General features: G+C 41.4%; 1 long non-coding RNA gene across 2 annotated transcripts in view; it reads right to left on the bottom strand.

Annotated features, from left to right (window-relative positions):
- The window catches only part of LOC135320901 (uncharacterized), a 49,511-nt gene that overhangs the window by 8,368 nt on the left and 19,352 nt on the right, over nucleotides 1-21,791 (bottom strand). Inside the window, exons 4-5 of one of the 2 annotated variants that reach the window (XR_010380248.1) lie at nucleotides 5,481-5,578; nucleotides 1,507-1,750 (exon numbers count right to left, since the gene is read on the bottom strand). This is a non-coding gene — a long non-coding RNA (uncharacterized LOC135320901). Of the gene's footprint in view, nucleotides 1-1,506; nucleotides 1,751-4,927; nucleotides 5,579-21,791 lie in introns of those variants that run through there. The other variant, XR_010380247.1, reaches the window with a different exon arrangement.

Below are 21,791 nucleotides of genomic sequence, written 5' to 3'. Positions count from 1 at the left end.
TGGATTTCAAATTTGGACAGTGAGGCGTCTTCACACGAAAGGCAGGTGTATACATCATACATGCCCACACGTCTGTATGCACACACACGTGGACACACACAGAGTATATGATGTGACTTGCAAAGAGCTTCCCCTGCTAGGTTTCCCACTGCCTCTGATCTCAGCGTTAAAATTTCCCTGGCCATGCTCCCAGGGTTGCTACGAGATTTCTTTGCAATGGAACATGCCCTTCGCTTCACAAACTTTCCCCAATTCTTTCAATGATATTAGGGGAAGAGCAGGGAGCTCTGTGAAGGGGTGGGGATATGGACTCGTGATACCCCTGAATCTGAATCCACACTTCATGGCTTATTTGTTATTTAACTTTATTTACATTCAAAATGCAATTGTTGCAGATCTCAGAAGTTGATTTACACTCACTGCTGTGGCAGAATGTTGCGGTCAGTAGACCCATCACTGGATCCTCTTATTCAACACGTCCTTCCAATAATTCAGATATTACTGTATAACAAAATGCCCATTTCTATATTTTGATACCTGCTTTTCAGTATAATTATCTTCCTTCTTTATTCTCTAAATCTTATGATTTTTAAACATTTTTCTGAGAAGTGTTCCACAGGCACTTTACATAAGATAAGTTGATAAAGAGATCCTGGAGTTCAAAACCACATTTAAATCCTGAGATAAACTCAACTGTGCCGTATACATGGCTAGGTTTAGTCTGCTTCTTTGTTACTTTGTTTAGTAATTTTTGTTTCAAACAACAAGATCCTACTGCATAGCACAGGGAACGACATTCAAAAACTTTTAATAGCCTATAGTGGAAAAGTATATGACAAGGAATATATATATATATATATATGTATGTATATGTGAATCACTATGCTGTATACCAAGAATTAACACAATATTGTACACCAACTATACTTTCAACAAAAAATGTTGAAATAAAATTGGGAGGTGAAACTTCGACTGCCCAGGCTGCTGTCAAGATGAAAAGATTCAAAGCAGGCCAGGTATTAGCAAACCCCCTAACACATCAAAACCCCATATGGGATCTTCTTTTTGAGCAGCACAGGCTAACCAGCTGTGGTCACCTGTAAATAAGGTTGAAGTCACTTAGACCCTTGGCTTGGGAACGCCGTGGCCACCGGGGTGGGGGTCACTGCAGCACCTACGAGAATGACGGGGACAGCCTGCTCCTGATGCCGCTCCCCAGGCCGCAGCCCGGAGCACTGCAGTCAGGTCTGAGGTCCGGCCGGGAGCGCACAGCTCCACAGCCACTCGGAGCCCTGCGGTGCGGGTGGAGCTGGGACCGTGCTCGTCCATCACCCTTCCAGGCACCCAGACTCGGGAGTCCCCTGGGGGAATTTTTCTCTGCCTCATAATTCCTGTCTCAGCCTCTTGTGGAATGCGGTCCATGCCCAACGGAAGCAGGGCTTTAACCCTCCGGGACCCAAATCCATCACTGTTTGGATCCAGGATGTAACTTCCATGTTAACTCACCTGGTGCTCCCTTCTTGTGCTGAACTGCCCTCCCCCGTCGATGACATTAGGTCGTATTAGAAGTCCCGACTTGCTTGTCCTTAGCTAAGACTCTGAGCCTCTTGCTCAGTCTTCCTGACTGGAACCACTCTTCTGTGGCAGAAAAGCTTGGGCTGTCGGCAACCCATCATTGTCCTCGGTCTTTTGGGTTTTCTGTTGGTTTATGGTTCTCATGCAGGGATACCAATTTGCACATGAGAAACACCTGTAGACATTTTAAAAAATACAGACACTGGATCCTCCCCACTCTTCAGCCAAGGCTGGAAGCTTTCTCCCTCTAGCAGGGGTTACACAATAATTTGCTTGGGAATTGACCACACATATTGGCATAATCATGGTAAATTGCCCTTTACTCAGTGCTTCCCACGTGGCATTTTCTACTTCATGTTGTCTTAGTACGTTCATTATCACATTTAATCCCTGAATTATAGATAATCACCTTTTCTTTTGAGGACACTCCTACTTGCTAATCTTGAATACAAGTATCTTTGATTCTCTTAATCTATTTCATTCCTGAGTTTCCTGTTCCTGGATTTAAAGAGTGAATTATGGACACATGTATTTAAGATTCTCTTAATATATCTATCTGACTCATCCTCTAACCAAATCATATCTGGAGAAGAGAGATTTTCTCTTTTAAATATTTGCATTTTCTTACTATATAGTATTGCGTACACACGGTGGAAAATGTAGAAAGCATATAAAGTAAGAAAATTACAGCCATACATTATCTAAACACCAAAGGACAGTGCTATGTCATGTTGGGCATTTAACCATTTTTCTTAATATTTTATCATAAAATTTCCCTAGGGAAAGTTACTTAACCCTGGAATTGTACTAGACTTTTGTCAAGTACAGAATAACATTCCCAGAAATGACCCCAACATCAAAATAGTACGGGAGGCTGGGAAGGCCATAGGGCACTCAGCTTATTCTCTGAGTCCTACAAAGAATGCTGTTAATTCACTGATGTTACTCATTCGATGCCTGTGAGTCACTCACTCACTCAGCTGGCTCGGACTGAGACCTACTTTATACCAAGTGCCGATCCAAGTGCTGGGGAGACCCCAGAGAGAGCCTGGATCACGGCATCACTGTCCTTCATTTGCTCCCAGAATCCTACTCAACAAACCCACATGGGATTGGGGGGTGGAGGCAGGTGAGATATGGTAAAATTCATTTCATTATGTTCCTTTAGACATATTTAAATAGCATGAAAATAGTCACTAACTTTGATAAGTTTTCTTTTCCCTTCCGATGTATTTTTGAGGATGGGTATAGTTTTGGGGCAGCAAGAGTAATTGATAGATCTTTAGTATGTTAGGATTTTATATGAAAAATTAAGAAGGAAACTGGCACCTTATACAAAGGGAAGAGGCAGTGAGGAAAACACAAGCCACCCTCGAACTTGGCTACCATTCAGAATTTCTGGTATTCAAAAAAGGGAAACATAATTCAAAATATTTTCCCTAAATATTTTAGCCCAGAGTAGAAATACATGTAGGCAAAGTTCAGCTCACTGGAACCTACAACAATGTGCTTACTTAAGCGAAGTTATAAACAGACCACAGATACTATAATGCATCCTTTACTTTAAACTAGTTAATGTGAGCAAGTTTCATTTCACATGAATTGCTCAGTACCAATTTAGGAAATATATCCTTCTTGATTGGTAAAAATAGCTCACTGATAACCAGATTCAACAAAATTTAGTGTTAAATAATTAACCTATTTCCTTCAGGAAATGCTTTTGAGTAATCTGGGTTAAGTATTTCCTCTATCTGATCTATTTCTTTTCACAGAGAAAAGTAGTATTATTTGCACATGAGCTACTTTTACTCCTCTGGAGAAATCTGACTGTGAGCTCAGGGTAAGAGTTGTCTACTGCACAGTAGGGAAAAAAAAGATTCATTTCACAGCAAAGATCAGAATCTTTTTTTTGAGGGGCATGGTGAGCTGGGGGACAAGGGAAATGCCTTTGTTTGGAGACAGACCACAGTAATCCATCCTGAAGCTGAAAGATGAAGACCTTGTGAAGAAATGTGGAAGGACACACTGACACACAAATGTGTTCACTCTGCAAAAACAGAAAGAAGGAAAGAAAAAATAATTTAACTGCCCTATAAAGAGAATGGACAGAAAATTGGTAATAAGGGAGAGTGAAGGAAAGTTAGGGAAGGGAGGAGAAACAGTGAAAGGGAACTTGGATGCGGTGGGCAGAGTAGCAGGTTTCTGGAGCTTACAATGAAGGATGATAAGAAAAAAAGTAAAGTTTAAAAAAAGTTACAAAGTTTAAAATAGTTTAAAAATTAAAAAATGAAGTTAAAAAATAATTTTTCTATAGTGACATGGAAGATTGTAAAATGATGGAGGATTTTATTTCAAAATTCAAGTTGTTTGAGTTTCTCCTCCATGCTCCAAACAACAGTAAGATCTGCTTGTGTAATTGGTTTTGGGGGACACCACAGAGAGGGGTGAGCAATGCAGTTCGGTTGGCCAGGAGCAGAATGCTTTTGTGGAAGGCAAGACAGAAGAGAGATCAACAGTTTCATGAGGACAGAAACTCAAAGCCAGAAATTATCTTAAAAAGCTTAGTGTGGTGGGCAGAAAAATGTCCCCCCCCAATATGTCTATGTCCTTATCCCCAGAACATAGGAAGAGGTAATATTCCCTGGCAAAGGGGGCCTATGTTTGCAGTTGTGGTTAACGTTGCTAACCAGCCTACTCTAAGAGAGATGAGCTGGATTATAGAGGTGGGCCCATTGTAATCACCAGGGTAGTTAAATGAGGAAGAGGGAGACAGAAGAGGGGAGAGAGGAGAGGAGATTTGACCACAGGATCAGAGTCAGAGGCACACAACCATGCTGACCTTGAAAGAAGGAAAAGAGGTCACAGGCCAAGAGACGTAGGTGGCCTCTGGAAGCCAGAAAAGTCAAACATACAGTTTCCCCTGAGGCCTTCAGAAACAGCCGTGCCAATATTTTGACTTCAGCAGGCTCCTGCGTTCAAGAACCCTACAAGGTTAAATTTGTGTTGTTTAGTGGAGACTATTTCTTTTTTCTTCCTACTACCATGTCATTTGGGGATACTTGTTACAACAGAAAGTGAATACACTAAGCTCCTTGAAATGTTCAGAAATTGCAGATAACACTGGACTGTCCACTTTGATATGGGATAGGGCTTATGTGAAAATCCAAAGGACAGTGTGACCTTTGCTAACATCTGCTTTTCTCATTTTTAGGAAGAGAACAGTAAGTCAAAACCTCTGTAGTTATTATTTTAGACAAGTGTCTCTTAAAACATTATGTACCCCTGTGCCTTAGGACACCAAGAGAGTCTCTGTTCTTAGAAGAACATGAATCCCATGAGATAGGGTCTTACATCTGAGTCCCACAGTGGTCTCTTATTGGCAATGAGAACTTGGGCAAATCATTTACCCTCTTTAAGCCACAGGATCTTCATTTGAAAAGGAAGATAAGAATAAGGATTGTTTGGGTGATTAAATTGTACACACACACACACATATATGTACAACATTTAATACAGTGACTAACACATACTAGGCACTCAACAAATTCCTGTTATGGATTTTTAAATGCATGTATAAAAGGAGGAGAAAGTTGCGGGAAGTTGTGGGAAAACTTAGTTCATGGCCCCAAAAAGGGCCATCTCTCAACGGGCTCTGATCAGTCAGTCCCCAGTGATGGGCTAATAAGCAGAAACTATAGCACTTGAGGATTTAATTTAAACATAAAAAGGAAGGAATTTAAACATAATTATTAAACAGGAGGTATGTTTACACTGTTGGCTGGATCATCTTATCTGGAGAGCTTTAATAAGCAGAGAGTCTCCCCTGTTTTAGAGATGGGCATGCAGGAAAATTACTTGGATGGGTGGGCCGTTCTCACCCCAAGATCACATGACTTAGTACTCACGGAAGTAACACCTCTTGTATGTTATTCCAGATGGACTGTCCTCCCATGATTATTGTCAGCTGCATCATCAGTTCAAGGAGACAGCCACCTGGGTCACACTGGAATATTAGAAAGAAAATCTCATTTAAATTTTAGATAGCTGTAACATGAAATAAAGTCATTATTTTATGCCTAAAAAAATCTAAGGAACAGAGAGTAAAGACACTCTTCATTGGGCAACTAAGAGAAAACATGAAACAGGTTAGACTGTCAGAACACAAAGCTGTATTCACACGTCTTCATTTCTGTATTTTCACAGCCAATACACCAGATCTCCAGGATAAGTCACAAATCTGCCATTAAAGAATGTGATGTAGAAACACGAGGAGTAGTATTTGACAAACTGGAAGAAGAACACCTTCATGGCTAGGTTGTTCCCACAGTCAGTCTGGTCCTTGGGATCTCTGCAGCTAGAATAAAGAAAAGTTAAGTCTGTAAAACTGTGAACAGCTTTGAGACCATAATCAAAGCCACGGACACATGAGTTAACAAGCTAAATATGTATATATATATATATATATACACAATTCACACTTTTTTCATATAAGCTGTTTTGAATTCCTTAAAATAGCTACTATGTTAATTCCAACTGTACACACTGTTGTAAGAGTTTCTCCCACTATGAATGCAATATCACACAAGGCAAAAAAAAAACAAAGTCACCCGTTCCTTAAAATTTATAAGCACAACAGTATCCAATGGGCAAGAACTGTCCTCTGTCAGGTGTAAGTTGAAAGAAAGCTACTTCTAAACATCCTGCTAAGTGAAATTCTCTTGTCTCCCTGAACGGCAGGAAGGTAGGACTATTGAAGAAAACAAACAAAACACGGGGCAACTTGCTAGAAGCATTTGGGGAACATAAAACATCCTCCTAGTTCAAAATTTGAATTGGTCTTAGTGTTTTCAGAAGATGACCACTGAGCAGACAACTGGGAGAACGACCCAGCCACATGCAGTGTGTGGGAAGCAGTTAACTAGGGCCGCTAAGCCGCTGGCTGGGATACAAGCCAGAGAGAAGAAACATTTGTTATAGAAGCCACAGCTGATGAGAATGGAGCTACACTAACAGGAACAGCATGGGGGGAGGACACATAACAGTGTGATTACTTGTCCTCTCCGTAACGCACAAGCAAATCTGCCACTGGAACCACGACCCTCTTCCACTTATTTGCAATAGAGAGACTATTTACTTTCAACAATAGGGTACATGATCTAATGTAATTGAAATTATTATTAAGCACTGACATATTTACACAGAGCTTGGACATTCTAAAGCTATCTTTGTCCCTTTTACTAATGCATAGCTGCAGCTAATTCACTTCTCATATAGGCTAGAGAAAATACGTTTACACTTGAAGTTTTCTAAAGACTGTAATGTACTGGAATTGAAGTGCCTAAAAGATAAAGTCTCTGTTTTGACCTGGTTCTAAAACTGGTGTAGAAATGACCTCAGCTGCAGAAGGAGCTTAACAGACTCAGTCATCTTGATTGCCACTTTCTCATATATGGCGTTCAGGGTCACGATGATGTTAAAACTGATGAGGGAAGCAGTGATGGGCGTGGCCCACCTGCACAGTCAGGTACTTCTGGATTGGGTCTCTTCCATTCAGGTTCTTGGGAAGTTCTGCTGAAAATACAATGAACACTGAAAGTCCGTAGACAATGATCCCAATAACTGAAGCAATGGTCAACAGGACCTGACAACCCAAAAGCCCAGCAGCATAAGGCTCACTAATGATCATATTTTTACACAGAAAACTTGCCCCCAATCTACGCTTAAACAGACAACATGCACGTGCTGTAAACCTCACATAAACCTGAGAAGTGATGTAAATCTCATGTAAATGCCACAAGAGACGTGAATATCCGGCATGTTAAATTTTAGGGGAGGAGGAATGAAGGATGTCAAAAAGAATGAGTGCATCCACTAATGTAACATGCTGACAGCAGGAGCAGCTGTGTGCAGGGCATAAGGAATATATGGGAACTCCACTTTCTGTGAATTTTTCTGTAAACCTAAAACTGCACTAAAGAAGGAAGCCTGTTAAGTATATCTTTAAATGGCTGAAAATGGAGTAACTGGTGGCATGTTCTTTTGGAGACAAGTCTGTGATAGCAGAACCAATGAAAGTATCCCTTCTACATCTATAGAATTATTTAGGTTATGAACTAGTTGTAACCCATGAAGGGGATATGCTTCCTTTCAAGGGAGAACCTATCACTGATTCAGGGGTCAGCAGGTGCTAGCTGTCATCTTCATTCTGAATAGGACCAGTGAAGCTGTGGACATGCCCTGAGGGAAATAGTGGAAGTGACTGCAGGTCTCTGCTGATGAAAGCTTCACATGCTTTTCATACTCCTTGAGATCTTAAAATGACAGGTACTCCTACTCCCTGCATTTGCACAAGATTCATGTCCCTGATCCATTGTAGTTCTGACTGTGTGGACTCAAGGGCAACGGGAGTGTCTGAATCATAATTTGCACGTGGCTGGTAAGGCTTCAGTTCCTCACTAGGCAGGTATTTTTCTGCCCACTGAAGAATGCACATTAAAGGTACCATTTTTAAACTGTTTTCCTTCCATCTACCTTCTTGGTCATAGTCCAGAAGCATGTACTCAGGGTCCCTGGCTGCTCCTGATGGCTGCCCCAGAGAGAAAGCTACAAAGAATGTGAATTTCAAGACTAGGTGAACCACATCATGTTATTTACAGTAACAGCGGGAGGCTGGCTTGCACCTGCAGGGGAGAGCAGATGGAGTGTTTACAAGCCCCTCCTGGAGCCACACTCCTGCATCTGGATCCCAGCTCCGATGCTAGCTGTGGGGCCTTGTGCAAATTTCTTAACTTCTAGGGGCTTCAATCTCCTCACCCATATAATGGGGGGATAATAATAGCAATTTATAGGACTATTGTGATGAGTCAATGATTTATTAATTGTGAAAACAATTAGAACATTAACCACAGGCATGTGAAAAACTATACCTAAGTGTTAGCTATGAATATGGTGACCAAAGTCTTAAAAAGGTGTTTTTCTTAGTTTTTAAGCCATCACTTTGTAGAGAAAGCATTTTATTTTCTCCTCTACTCTCTTTCATCATCCTTTTCTTCACAGTAAGTCTTCATGATTGTGAAAGGAATAACTTTTTGGTGTGTGTGTGATTAAATGTGAAAATTAGTTAAGGCTGTGAAAAATGTATTATACAAGGTATATTAAGCCTTCCTCTCTTGTACAGCACATATAGGCTATTTAAATACTATGCATTTTTAAAAAGTCTGCATAATAATTTTTTAATTATATATTAAGTAATCTTAATAGTTAAGATTCTTTAAATGCTTACTATTGCTTCAGCACACATCTATTTTTCTAAATCCTCACAATCACCCTGTTGGGAAGGTAATATTATATCTCTTTTACAGATGAGGAAATAGGGCCACATGGAGATGATGCAATTTGCCCCAAATGAAGCAACTATTAAGTGAAAGAACTGAAATACTCAAAGAGCCCAAAGACACACTAACTGTAGAGCACTGTCTACTACATGGTCTGTGAAATCAATTGTAATTCATTTCAGAACTTTTACAAACTTGACACATTTCCATTTTTCTTCCAAGCACTTAATGGGTTCAATATTTCTTACGAAACAGGAAAGCTTTCCATTCTCCTTCCTCAAGTTTCTTCTTATTTATCATCATTTCTGATCATAATTTTAACATTTGCTCATTAAAGATAATTTGAAAGTACTCAGTACTGGACAGAACTGTTGTCCTGGATGTGTCCCCAGTCTTAGAAGAGGGCCCAGAATTTGCTTTAGGATAAATAACCTCCCTTTTGTTTTTAGTCCTGTGATTTAAGCTCGATTAACCAACTCTTTCTGAAGCACCAGAGGTAGATCTCAGTTGGTTTAAGACAAATAATACCCCTCATTGTATTGGCCTCACACATGATTGGAGAATTGGCAAATAACCCAGTAAGAGCCACTATTATGTGAGGAGATACGTGCTTGTGCCCATGTGAATGATAAGCTTCCTCTATCAAGAGAGGAAGCTGCCAAAGAGACCTCTCTTGGTTTGGATGGATGATCTGGGATGCTGAGTGCCTAGAAGCAGCATGCTGAGACATAATTGGACACAGAATGAAGACAGGACAAGACCAGCCCTTGACATCATCTGGGCTACAGTATCTCTCCTTGACTGAAGCCAGACCTCAGATCTGAGGTTTTCATTTACAGGAACCAATAAATCCCATGCATCCCCATTTTTTGGGTGTTGTTTAAACACATTGGAAATTGATTTTGTCACCTACAATGAAAGGACTCCAACTCTGAAAATGAATAAAAAATAAAATAAGGAAAATGCTTCTACCTATAGACATAATTCCTTCAGAAGGGTACATTGTTTGTATATTACAAATCATTTTATATATTAATTTTATTCTCAAGCCTATCGTAAGTGTAACACTTTGACATGTCATAAAATATTTTCATGGACACACTTTTTCATGGCTGCAAACTATTCTACTTTGTGAACGTTTGGAAGAATATTTTGGCTGAGATTTTATATATATATATATATACATATAAAAATATGTCTGTGACTTGCATCCGTACTGACTTTTCCCTGCCATTTTGAAATACTTCCTGATTAAAAGTTTTTCAAAGCTGAATTAGTTGATTAAAACATAGGAATATTTTTGACTCTTGATATCAACTGCCAGACTGCTTTCTAAGAAAGCTTGAGGAGTACACCAGAAATTAACACAGCATTGTAAATCAACCATACTTCACAAAAAATATCCAGTAACCTAGGCATGGGATTGGTGATCACTGGCATTTCATCCTCATAAACAGAGCTGTGTCACTTGAGAGGTGGAAAACTACTTCATTTTGATGTGCACTGAGTGAATTACCATTGGAGTGTGACATCTATTTTTCTTTGTGAATGTGTGTTCCTTTTCTCTGCCTTCTATGCTCCTGAGATTTTTTGATGTTACCTTTGAAGTGATCTGAACTCTCTATGTATTGAAGGAATTAGCCCCTTGTTGGATTTGTAAACAAATAACATCCTCTGGTGTTTTGTTTAAAATTAGGATGCTTCTGATGCATGGAAATCTTTGTATACTTTCCTCAGAAACTTACTGTTCATCTAGAGTTTGTGTAAACATCCATATTTATTTCTAGTTTTTTTCTAATTGTGTTACTTTTTAAATGTTTCTGGAATTTATCACAATATATGGTTCACTGTATGATTTCAATCTTTTCTTTTCCCCCCAAGTAGCTAACGAGTGTTCCATTCACTGAATAACCTTTATTTATCTCCCTGATTTGTAATGCCTTCCATCTCTTATATTAAATTATTATTGATATCAGAGCCCATATCTGGACTTCCTGTCCTATTTTCTAATCTGGCTATTCTTGAACTACTAAAAGTCTCATTATCTTATTAATTATTATATTACTAATATGATTTTATTCACAATAAACCCCAAATCAATTTTATAACTTCTGATATTTTGGAGATATGATCTTTTAATCTAGAATCATGTGATTAAAGCATCTTTTATATCTTTCAGTAGTTTTTACTTTTATTTTTTGATAGTTCCTACTATCCTTTTCTTAGGTTATTCTTAGACATTTTACCTTGGTTGTTACTCTTGGGAAATTTTAGAAATCTTAATGCCTCCATCTGGTCTCTTAATCAGACCCTGGAGAATCCTAAACCACTGATCTGATTTGAACAAATGAGGTGAAAAGAATAGGGGGAAGCACTGTGAGCAGAAGAGACTGTGGAACCTCCAGAGTGGCGCCCTGCATTGGCTCAGATGTTCTCTGGAAAAAGTTTTCTCTATGAGACTTCATAGTTCCCAGCTTGATTTTCAGTTTTCTCAGGATTTCACATTAGATTTTAAAAAGTCTGTGGCAGGTTCTTACCCAGAAAAAGAGCACTTGCACAAAGGGTTATATGTATAAACTTTCCCCAGGTGGTAAATGGAAAACTCTCTTCTTCCTAATTAAAAAAACAAGTTAAGTCAATCAAGGGATTACACCAATGAAATGACTTTTCTCCTAATTGGTCAATAAATCCTAAACATAATTTAAAAAAAATAATTTTCAGACATAGCCTCATTATTTGTAATTGCATGGGTTTTTTCCTTTTTTTTGTTCTTTTCTTTTCCGTTAACGATGTCAAACAAACAACAAAATACGTACAGTGTTCATTTTAATACTATTTTTTGAAAATGCATATGTGAACAGTAAACTATTTCCCTGCCATGGTCTGAGCTTGGGGGTCTGGGTACCTGACGAGGCCTGAGCTTGCCTTAGATTTCAGAAGTGACGGTAGTGACAGCATAGAGTCTGTGCAGGACAGAATGTATCAGAGGTATCGGCAGCTAACTGATCTCCACTGTGTGTTTCTTGGTTGAGCTTTATGTGTTAATTAGCTACAACTATGAAGTTTTAGTGTTTACATTTTAGAGTTTATATTTCGAATATTTTTAAGAGATGAAATCAGTAAGAATCAAGGTTTACCTGGATTATAAAAACAGATATAGTATAATAATAGCTGTCCCTAAGTACATGGCCCTTCCTCTGTGCCAGGAAGTCTTCCAAGTAGATTCTGTACATTACTTCGACCCGTCATTGCCACAGTCATGAAGAAGCAACCCTCTTATTTTTATTTTATAGGAAACTATGGCACAGAGAAGTTAAGTTGTCCAAGATCACTCAGGAAGCAAGCTGCTGTGTTCAAATATGAATTTAGGCAACTTCATTCCCAAGCTCTCACTACCAAAACGCTGGCCTCTCTAAACAATGGAGCATACTTTCGCAAGTAAAGTAAAATGCTTCAATTAAAAAACTAAACAAAAAAATATTAGGCAATTTTTTAAAAAAGGAAGTACGATAAAGTGAAATGAGTTTTCATCTTCAATTTTTCAACAAGCATGTTCTAATGAAAATTTAAACTTATTAGCTGGCAATTTTAAATTTAAAATTGGCAGTTTAAATGACCAAAAAACTTTTCTTCAGTATGTTTTGTATGCTGCCAATATGATACGTTTTTGTTTTTCAGGACTCAAAAGCATTATGTACATCTAATTTTGTCTAAGTTTCAGCTTTCAACTCTGAATGTACAGTCTTTAACCAACATATGCTTTGACCCCCATCTTCAGTTGTAAACAATGGGAAATATTCATAATGGGGATTATTAGAAGCTTATTACATTGTAAAAGACAAATGTCACTTTCTATTGGTAGCTGAACCTCATTTTTTTCCATTTATAAAAAGAGGAGTTTTACCTGCTCCCTCCAGAAATTTTCAGTGCCAACATTCTGTAGATCTGTGATTCAATTTATTAAATCTATAGTTGGAGACATTTTCAGATGCTCCTAGTAAAAGCATTTTCTTTCCAAGTGTTATTCATGTTCACAACATACTGTCCTGCTGCTGCTGACTGCAAGTACCATCAGCTCTAAATTATCTCAGCTGATGGAAAGAAGCAATAATACAGATGACTCAAAAAATCATCTTTTCATAGCTCTGGAACGTTGATACAAAGATATATAGTTTTATTTTTTTAATTTTGCAGCAGGAGTGGCAGCAATAAATTTACATTTCCAATTATATAAAATGCCTAGCTCAAACACTGCTCAAACACTGATGGCATCTCAACAAATGTTTCCCTGCTTCTCCTAACCTTTCTCTGACTTTAGGATGAGAGTCATGCTGCTTTGTGCACATCCCAAACGGAAATGGGAGCAGTGACCGGGACTTAGTTAAAGACAAAGTGGCACCTAGTCTACGATGAAAAGGAGGCGGCAATAATGAAGGCACATGTGAAAAAATGGGAGTCAACTATAAAAACCAATGTGTCTTTCCTCCTACATCTATGTCATAGCAGCTAATTTATATTTTGCATTTATTTATTGGTGTTATGAAAGGATAAAAGTCAATGCCTCTTTTCTTATACACTTATACAAGACTTTTTCTTTTCCCCCATTTTACTGTTACTATGAATGAAGGACCACACTTCTCTTCTGTGTACACCATTCCAGTCAGTGCTCCTTCAACTTGGCTGCACATTAGAATAACCAGAGGAGATTTAAAAACTTCCCTATGCCAGAATGCACCAAAGGCCACTAAGTACCATCCGAGTTAGCAGTGATGGAATCCAGGCACCAACATTTTTTAAGGTACCCTGGTGATTCCAACATGCAGCCAAGGCTGACAAGCCCAAAAGTAAACAGACTAAAGTGCATCTAAACAGCGCCCGCTTTTCCTGGGTAATCTCATCTGTCTCCACGTGGGGACACCGCGCCTCCTATTCTGGCTGGACTTGTTCTTCCTGTTCAAACGTGTCCCATTTTTACTCAAGTTCTGCCTGGCGCCGCTTCCAGAACTCCAGAAGTAAGGTGACTAACAGAGAGAGAGAACAGCAGAATGTGGATCTTCAGTGATGACTGATGCTTCAGAAACCAGCACTTAATATTTATTACCGTTAACACTTTGGTAAACGGTTAATAAAATCACATTTATTTATAGGCGATACTAAAGAGAAACATGAGTTAATGCCTTTTTTTTAGAAAAAAGAAAATGTAGATTATTTATTGAACTTTTGGAAACAGACTAGCTCTCTAGCTCAAGAAAAAGTTATTAACATGATGGTCTGACGCAGGTGACTGTGTCTGATGCTAAAGTACCTGCTACCAGCATATTATGCCCACTAAAAACACAAATATCAGGGGGATGGGTATAGCTCAGTGGTAGAGCACGTGCTAAGCATGTACAAGGTCCTGGGTTCAACCCCAGTACCTCCATTAAAAAAGAAAATTAAAAAAAAGTAAAATTAACTGTCACAATTTAAAAGCAGTGCACGGTCCACCCTCCAAGCCTTCTCCTCACATCCCTGTCTCTTCTGTCCAAAGGACCTGAGGGTGGGGAAGGGGATAACAATGCTTTAGTAACCCTTGCATTTCTATTTTCCACCACCCCAGTCACACAAAATTAAAATAATATTCTTAAATATGGAAAACTGCCATTTTCCTCAATCTTCGGTAAAGTAATTTTTAGAAATCGTCAATCTGTTTTAAGACTCGTAACTTCAAATAGTAGACAAAAACAACATGAAATGTTTATTGAAAAATGTGGCTTCAGGGTAAATCCCCTAAGCCCTTCTTCCAACCAGACTGTTACCCCTAGGCCCTAACTCTAGAGAAATTCCAGAATAACCACTGTTCCCTCCACCATTATACCTGAGTCTCTACCATGCTCTGAGAATAAAGAGAAAAAAGACACAGTCCCTGCTTCCGGGAGCTCCTAGGTGCACAGGACTCATCATGAAATGATGGCTGAGGAGGCGTGTTAAGACGGCTTGGATAACAGTCAGCAGTGGGTGCTCGGGGCAGAGAGCCGGAACTGTAGCCAACGCTCTCCCAGAGGAGGGAACCACTGTGGTGAGTTCTGAGATGCCCTAGAAGTGATCAGGTGAAGTTATAATGTTAAGGCCATTTCTCCCTGGGGAGCTGCACATGCAAAGGAGGGAGGCCAAAGAGAGCCAGGTCACTTCCAGGAACTGCAAATAGTCTAGAAGTGAGAACAGGGTGTGGGAGGCAGGTGAGGCAACCAGGTGGAGAGATCACAGGTGCACATCACACAGGACTCTGTGTGCCTCCAAGGTAAAGGAGACATGCAAAGTGATCTAGAAAGAAAAAAAATAGAGGCAGGGAGACCTATTGGCAGGTTCATGTGAAGGCCTGCTGAGGCCCCGCTAGGAGGAGAGAGAAGAAAACATTTCAGCAGGTGGACGGATTGGCCACAGATGTGATGGAAGGGCAGGAAGAGGTCAAAGATGCCGGCCAGCTTTCTGGCTTTGGCAGTGTCCTAAATTATAGTGCCATTTCCTAAAACAAGAAGGGCAGGAAGAGGAGCAAGTCGTGAGAGGAGACAACTGATTCAGTTCTGGCTGGGTGCCTGTGGGCTCCAGGAGAGATGTCCAATAGGCAAATAAAAGTCTAGAAATCGGGAGAAAGTTCTAGGCTGAGCCAAGTAGTTTTCCTGCTTCAAGAGGCTAATGGTTGTGAGTGGACAAGCTCACGAGAAGAGATGTAGAGGGGTAGCTCTCACCGTCCTGCACATGGGAAGCATCTGGGAGACTTTAAAACATAGTGCGCCCCAGCCTGGTGTGGGGCCTTTGTACTGTTTATTGTTTTTTAAATACTTTCCTTTGTTGGGGGGGTAGTTAGATTTATTTATTTTAATGGAGGTACTTGGAATTGAACCCAGGACCTCTTGCATGCTAAGCAAGTGCTCAGCCACTGAGCCATACCCTCCCCACCATTTTTTTGTTTTTAGACATTAGCTCTACTGAGCAGTCAGGGTTGAGAATCAACCTGTAGAGAGCAGAGAGCCTTGGGGTAGAGATCAAGGAGAAGCTTCCCAGAGCCCTGCAGACCCCAGCAAGGGCAGCCGGAGATGCAGGGAGCCTCGGATGGGCTGTGAGGAACGTGAACTCAACACTCCCCAATGACAAACATGTTTCAAGCACCCACTTCCCAGCAGTGTTTCTTCTGAGTTTACTACTTTTCCAGTAATACTGGGTGAGAATAGAAATAATCTGGACAAAGGGATCAAATTCAAATGCTCGTTCTGACCATTCTTAGCTGCGTGATTACTGATTAAAAGGTTACCGGTCTGCCACGTGTAAACTGGGGGACCTAGAACCGTGCTCGTGGGCTGCTGTGAGCGTAATGAAATGACAACTATAAAGGCACTCCTGACTCTCAGAGGTAATTGCTACTATTGTCCCCATTTGGGACACCAAGAAACAGAGTCACAGAAAGCTTCAAACATTTGCCCAAGATGAAGGTTAGTGTCTGGAATCAAGCCAATGACTTCGTGGATCCAGAGCCCAGGATCTTCTTACGAATAACACGGCACTGCCCAGGCTCCCTGCTCCAAAACCCGCCTCCCTTTGGCTCAGTTCCATGGGCCCTGCGCTGCACAGATGTCGTCACTGCCTGCCTGCCCGCCCGGTGTCTGACCCCGGCACTGCTCCCTCCATCTCACACACCGCTTCCTTGGGCACACCAACCCTCACGAGGCCATTGCTGTGGGTACTCGGATGTTTACACGGAAACGCAGGTGGCAGCCCAGCTTTTTGCTATAGATGCTGCTGTCAGTGGAGGCAAAGAGCTCACAGTTGGTGGCGGAGGCCACTTCTGGTATCCTCCTTGGCTGGAGAGCTGGATGGAATCCAGTTTCCCTCTGCAACTTAGACATCCAGCATGAGAGTTATGTAAGGACATCTGGCCTCTCAACATAGAAATGATGCCCCCGCAGTCGTACTTAATATTGTAATCTCCTGGCTCCACCAGGGAGCAGAGGCCATGGCCTGTTGTCCAACAAGTTTTGTTTCCTTACACGACAGCTACAATAGGGTGAGTAAACACCGGACCAGAAAATCTACAAAGCCCTCGTGTACTATTTCCTGACACTTGCAGGTCACCCAAATACCCCAGATCCTCCAAGTAAACAACTAGTAAGAGGAACTGAGCTGGCTCGTCTGTCAGATCCCTGATGGCAGGACGGATTTGTCCTCTCCTGCTCTCGGGATCATCCGTTCTCCTTCTGTGTGCCCTTCCCCGATTGAAGGAGACTGTTCTTTGTTTATGGGCTATGGAGTATTTGTGGCTGTCTGACGAGAACCTTCGAAACTAGAGCTCTTGGTGAGAATGGAAGCATGGCACCCATGTCTCATGAGCTCAGCTACCGAACAGCCTCATCTAGCCAAGACTGTGGCCAACACCAGGGGTCCACGCTGTTGAGTGTTGGGTCTGGAGAGCAATGCCTCCACCACTGAGAAGCTGCCCCACCACTTGTGCCCTTGTCCCCATCCAGGGGGAGGTGATGCATCCATGGGGTGAAAGCCTTGAGGGCACTAGGTGACTGTGGACCAAGCTGTGACTGGCTGGTCCTGCCCCCCAAGTGACCCATGTTACCCTCACATGCAGAAAATCCCCAAAGAGACCCCTGCTTGAGGGAATGGGTCACCTATAAGCCAACTGTCCTTGGGCCACCTAAGAAGCAACACAGTATACACAGTGAGCCACCCACTCACTACAGTATCCAAGGCTCACAGTTCCCTCATGGGACACCATGTACCCCCAGCAAAAAGAAGACCGTTACTTTGTAATTGACTTGAGAATTCTACTGAAAACACTGCCTTCCACCTTCCACTTATGAAGTTCTTTCCACTGTGTCCCCTGCTCTGCAATTGTGCAATCAGTCCAGAGCTCCCTCATGAGAAAGGAAGGGGCCGGGCAAATCCAATAAAGGAATGGCACAGCCTTTAGCACCAAGATGGTGGAAAAGTCAACTCCCAGTAGATCTTGAGCTTCAATACACACTCACCGAAATACAGCAGGATGTTAAATGGCACTCCCACAGGTCCCAGGACAGGTTCAAGGCTGACCATAAAATGTCAAAGGGTGAGTGGTGGCCCAATTTCTGGGAATCCCAACACCTTTCCCAAAGCAGTTGGAATATTCCTCCCACTTATTAGCATATGAAGATACTGAGTGCATAAAATCTAACAATCCCACAGCTCGTGGTTGCTCTCTCTGCTGAGATAGACAGCCCACACACTGTCTGTGGAGTGTGTATCTACTTTTACTTTAAACTGGAGCACCCAACCCCCATGCCTCATGGCCTTTCTGTTGCCTTCTGAAACAGCCCACTCTGTCTATGGTGTATATATCTCTCTGAATAAATCTACTTTTACTGAACTGTGGCTCTCGAATTTGTTGCTGGGCAAACCAAGGACCCACACTTGGTGAGGTGCATCCCAGGGACCCAAATACGACCTGGGATATGGCCATCCTCTCCCCCACATTTTCCTGTATCATACATTCCTTCCCAAAGGATCTCACCTTGTGCACTCCAAAATAGACAGCACTCATGTGTCCTGACCAGGATCTGCTCCTGTGTGTATCATTTCTTATTTCCACTAGAACATCAACTTCAGGAGGACAAGGATTTGGTTCTGTTCACAAAGGAAGCACCAGCACATCACAGGTGCTGGAGAAGTATTAGCTGAATGAATGAGCTGTGGGAAGTCCTGGGATTTCCACCTGGAACTCCTAGCCTCTTGGGTCCCAGCTGACTACAGGTGCTCCCTGCTACTCATGGCTGACCTCTTGCCACCACTCTCTGCTCTGCCATCACCTGAGCTGGGATGAGCTGAGATGGGCACACACCCCGGAGAGCATGGCGCATGGTTCATGCCGTTACAACACACTCGCCCCTTGACTGTTAGAGGTTACTTAGGGTGGACAAACTGAAGGCAGCACCATGTGCACCGCCCTACCCCACAACTCACTTGAAGCACCAGGACTGCACACAGGGGAAACGCTGGCCCTTTACAACCTAAGGAGAGGGACTATGGGTGAGAAGAGGGTCTCTGTCAACTAACAGTCTCTTTACAAGCCCAGTCTTAGGAAAGCTCTTTAAAGATACTTTTTGTATCATCCTTGTGTTTCTGTAATCCCTCTAGATTTTGTCATTTTAATCTACACATCAGAAATACAGATATTCTTGAAATCTCTATTGATTTTCAATGAAGAAAATCCTCAATTTCCTACACTGCTAAGAAAATTACTGCACTTTATTTAAAAAAAGCAGCTTCCTTTCATGACTTCCTATCTTCAAACACCTAATTTCACAAGAATCAGTGAAGCAGGACATGAAAATCATGCTATGCTTTATCACCTACAGGTGGGCAGGGATGAAATGAATGAGTACTGATCTCATGAGACGGGTGAGGGTGAGGAAGGACCAAGGATGAGAAACCAACGTTTTCTAACCCATTTCTCTTTTTCAGAGTCCCAGACAAAACAGTGTGATTGTATCAACTAAAACAAGAATATCTGCACCCTTCTAAATGCACGCTACAACTTTACTACTACACACGGCACTCTGTCATTGACCTAAAGGCTGATGACAGCCAAGAAATTTGCAGGGATCTTATTCTGTGCTCATCCCTTTTTGTCTTTGGAACCTCAGGATATTTGCCTCCTCTCCCTGAGTGTCATTTTCCTCATCCTTCAAATGGGAGTGTAACTGTCATTCATTTGCTCAGGGTCTATTCGACAACTGGAGACGGCTTATGAAAACAACAACAACAAAAAAAGCAAAACAGAAATTCTGATCTGTGTTGTCTTCCTCCTCCTCCCTGAACATGAATGGCATCTTTCACTGAATCCCGTACTTAAGGAGTAGTTCTGATGAGGAAGTCACAGGACTGCAGTGTAACTGAGAAATGACCTGGTGTAAAAGAATGAATTGCCAGCAAATCCTCAAAACCCATAAGGGTGCAAACCCTGGGAGCTACAGGCATGGGTGGGAGTTCCTTGGTTCCCCATTTCACAAATGGGGAGAATTTTGCAGGGTCCATGAAAGACACAGATAGCCCAGTAAAACCACACCATGTTTTGGAGTACACCAGGGCCACGTCGATGCTGACCTGTACTTCTTCGTGTCCCAGAGCAAGGGCCCTGGGCAGGGGTGACTGTGCTTGAGGCTGGACAAGAACTTTCTGTTCTGTCTCTTTTGCTCTCTCTCTTCCTGCAATAAAACAACTGGTAGGACTCTGGTGGGGAGCAATATACCCACATTCTCTGGCAAGCCACACACCAGGCAGCTCTAGCTGATCTGAGAGAGGACTCTTCAATGAACATATATACATCAAAGTCAGGCAGAAGGCTGCCTGTGACCTTGGGAATCCAAACCAGCTTTTCCTCTTAATCAGGATATTAGACATCTAAAGAAAGTGTGCACCAGATGAAGACGATGCGTTAGACAGCGTTGGTGGTTATGGCCAGCAGTATCTAAGGACAAGTCATGCTCTGGCAGATGGGAGCATTTTGGTTGCTTTAAGAGTTTGCTACTGAAGGGCTGGGACATTTCATTGGGCCTTGAATCTCCAGACCTCTTTACTCACAAAGGCAGACAAGTTAGGTGAGCCAGCTCAGCCTTTATTCCAACTTCCTAACCAAAATGCTATGAGGTTGAAAATATATTTCTCAGACTCTTCTGCAGCAAGGGTTCCAGATGTGGCTTTAAAAATGCCCATCAGAGATTGAGATTTACAAATATTAACAACTATATATAAAAATAGCTAAAAAAACTAAATTTCTTCTGTATAGCACAGGGAACTATATTTAATATCTTGTAATAACTTTTAATGAAAAATAATATGGAAAGGAATTCATACATATATATGTGTATATGAATGACTGGAACATTGTGCTGTACATCAGAAATTGACACATTGTAACTGACTATACTTCAAATAAAAAAATATATATATATATATAATGCCCATCAGCAGCTTCTGAGTGTCACTTAAAGCAGAAAACCAGATGAATGGAGGCAAAGGTGGGTGGAGGAGCTACGTTATTTTGCTGGGGTGGATGCAGCGGGCCTGGCAGAGATCTAGAAGGAATGCTCACAACAGCCACTTACTGATCTGCAAGTGAGTTTTGGTAATAGCTTCCTGAAATCCTCCCCACCCCTCCTGATGAGCCAGGTGTCTGGCGTTTCTCTGGAAATCACTAGGCACAGCCTGGGACTCAAAGGTAAAAATTAAAAACTGCAGTAAGGTAGCGAAGAGGCTGGCAGGACGTGTTGGACAAAAGTAGGTCAGAATCAACAAAGAATGAGGAGGGGATACAACGTGGGCTGAGGACCCTGACTACAGTTGTGGATTGTCTGTGTTAAGGACTCTGAGTCAGTATGAGTAGATGGATTGGTGTGGACTAAAATGGTGGCCATTGTTCAGATAAATATGTGATTTGGACTTTATTTATTAGAGGAGGGATTTTTTTCCCCCTTCAACATTGATCATTCCTAGGGAGCAGAAAAATACTCTGCCACACAACATCTAAGTGCAAAAGAGATGCTACGGGATGGTGGTGGTGTGAAAAATTTCAGTCCCGCAGTTCCAAGGTTTCCTTAATGAGGTTCACAGAGTTGGTACTTAAAATAAAATAAGGTACTTATAATAAAGACATCATCATATGTACATATCCTTAAAGATACACATATGGTGCTATAAGTGGGCCTGAAATGTGTTCTACATTCTAAAATCCGATGAAATATAATCAGTAGCTCAATATGCCTCTCGGCTCTATAATCATGATGTAGCTAATGATCACAGAAAACAAGATCAGCTAGTAAATTTGAAATTTGTCTTTTCCAGTGTCGAAGATAATATTTTTTG

The sequence above is a fragment of the Camelus dromedarius genome, unplaced genomic scaffold, assembly GCF_036321535.1.
Source record: "Camelus dromedarius isolate mCamDro1 unplaced genomic scaffold, mCamDro1.pat HAP1_SCAFFOLD_41, whole genome shotgun sequence".
Lineage (NCBI taxonomy): Eukaryota > Metazoa > Chordata > Mammalia > Artiodactyla > Camelidae > Camelus > Camelus dromedarius.
The sequence above is the reverse complement of the archived record's forward strand: the minus strand, read 5'-3'. Positions and strand labels throughout refer to the sequence as shown.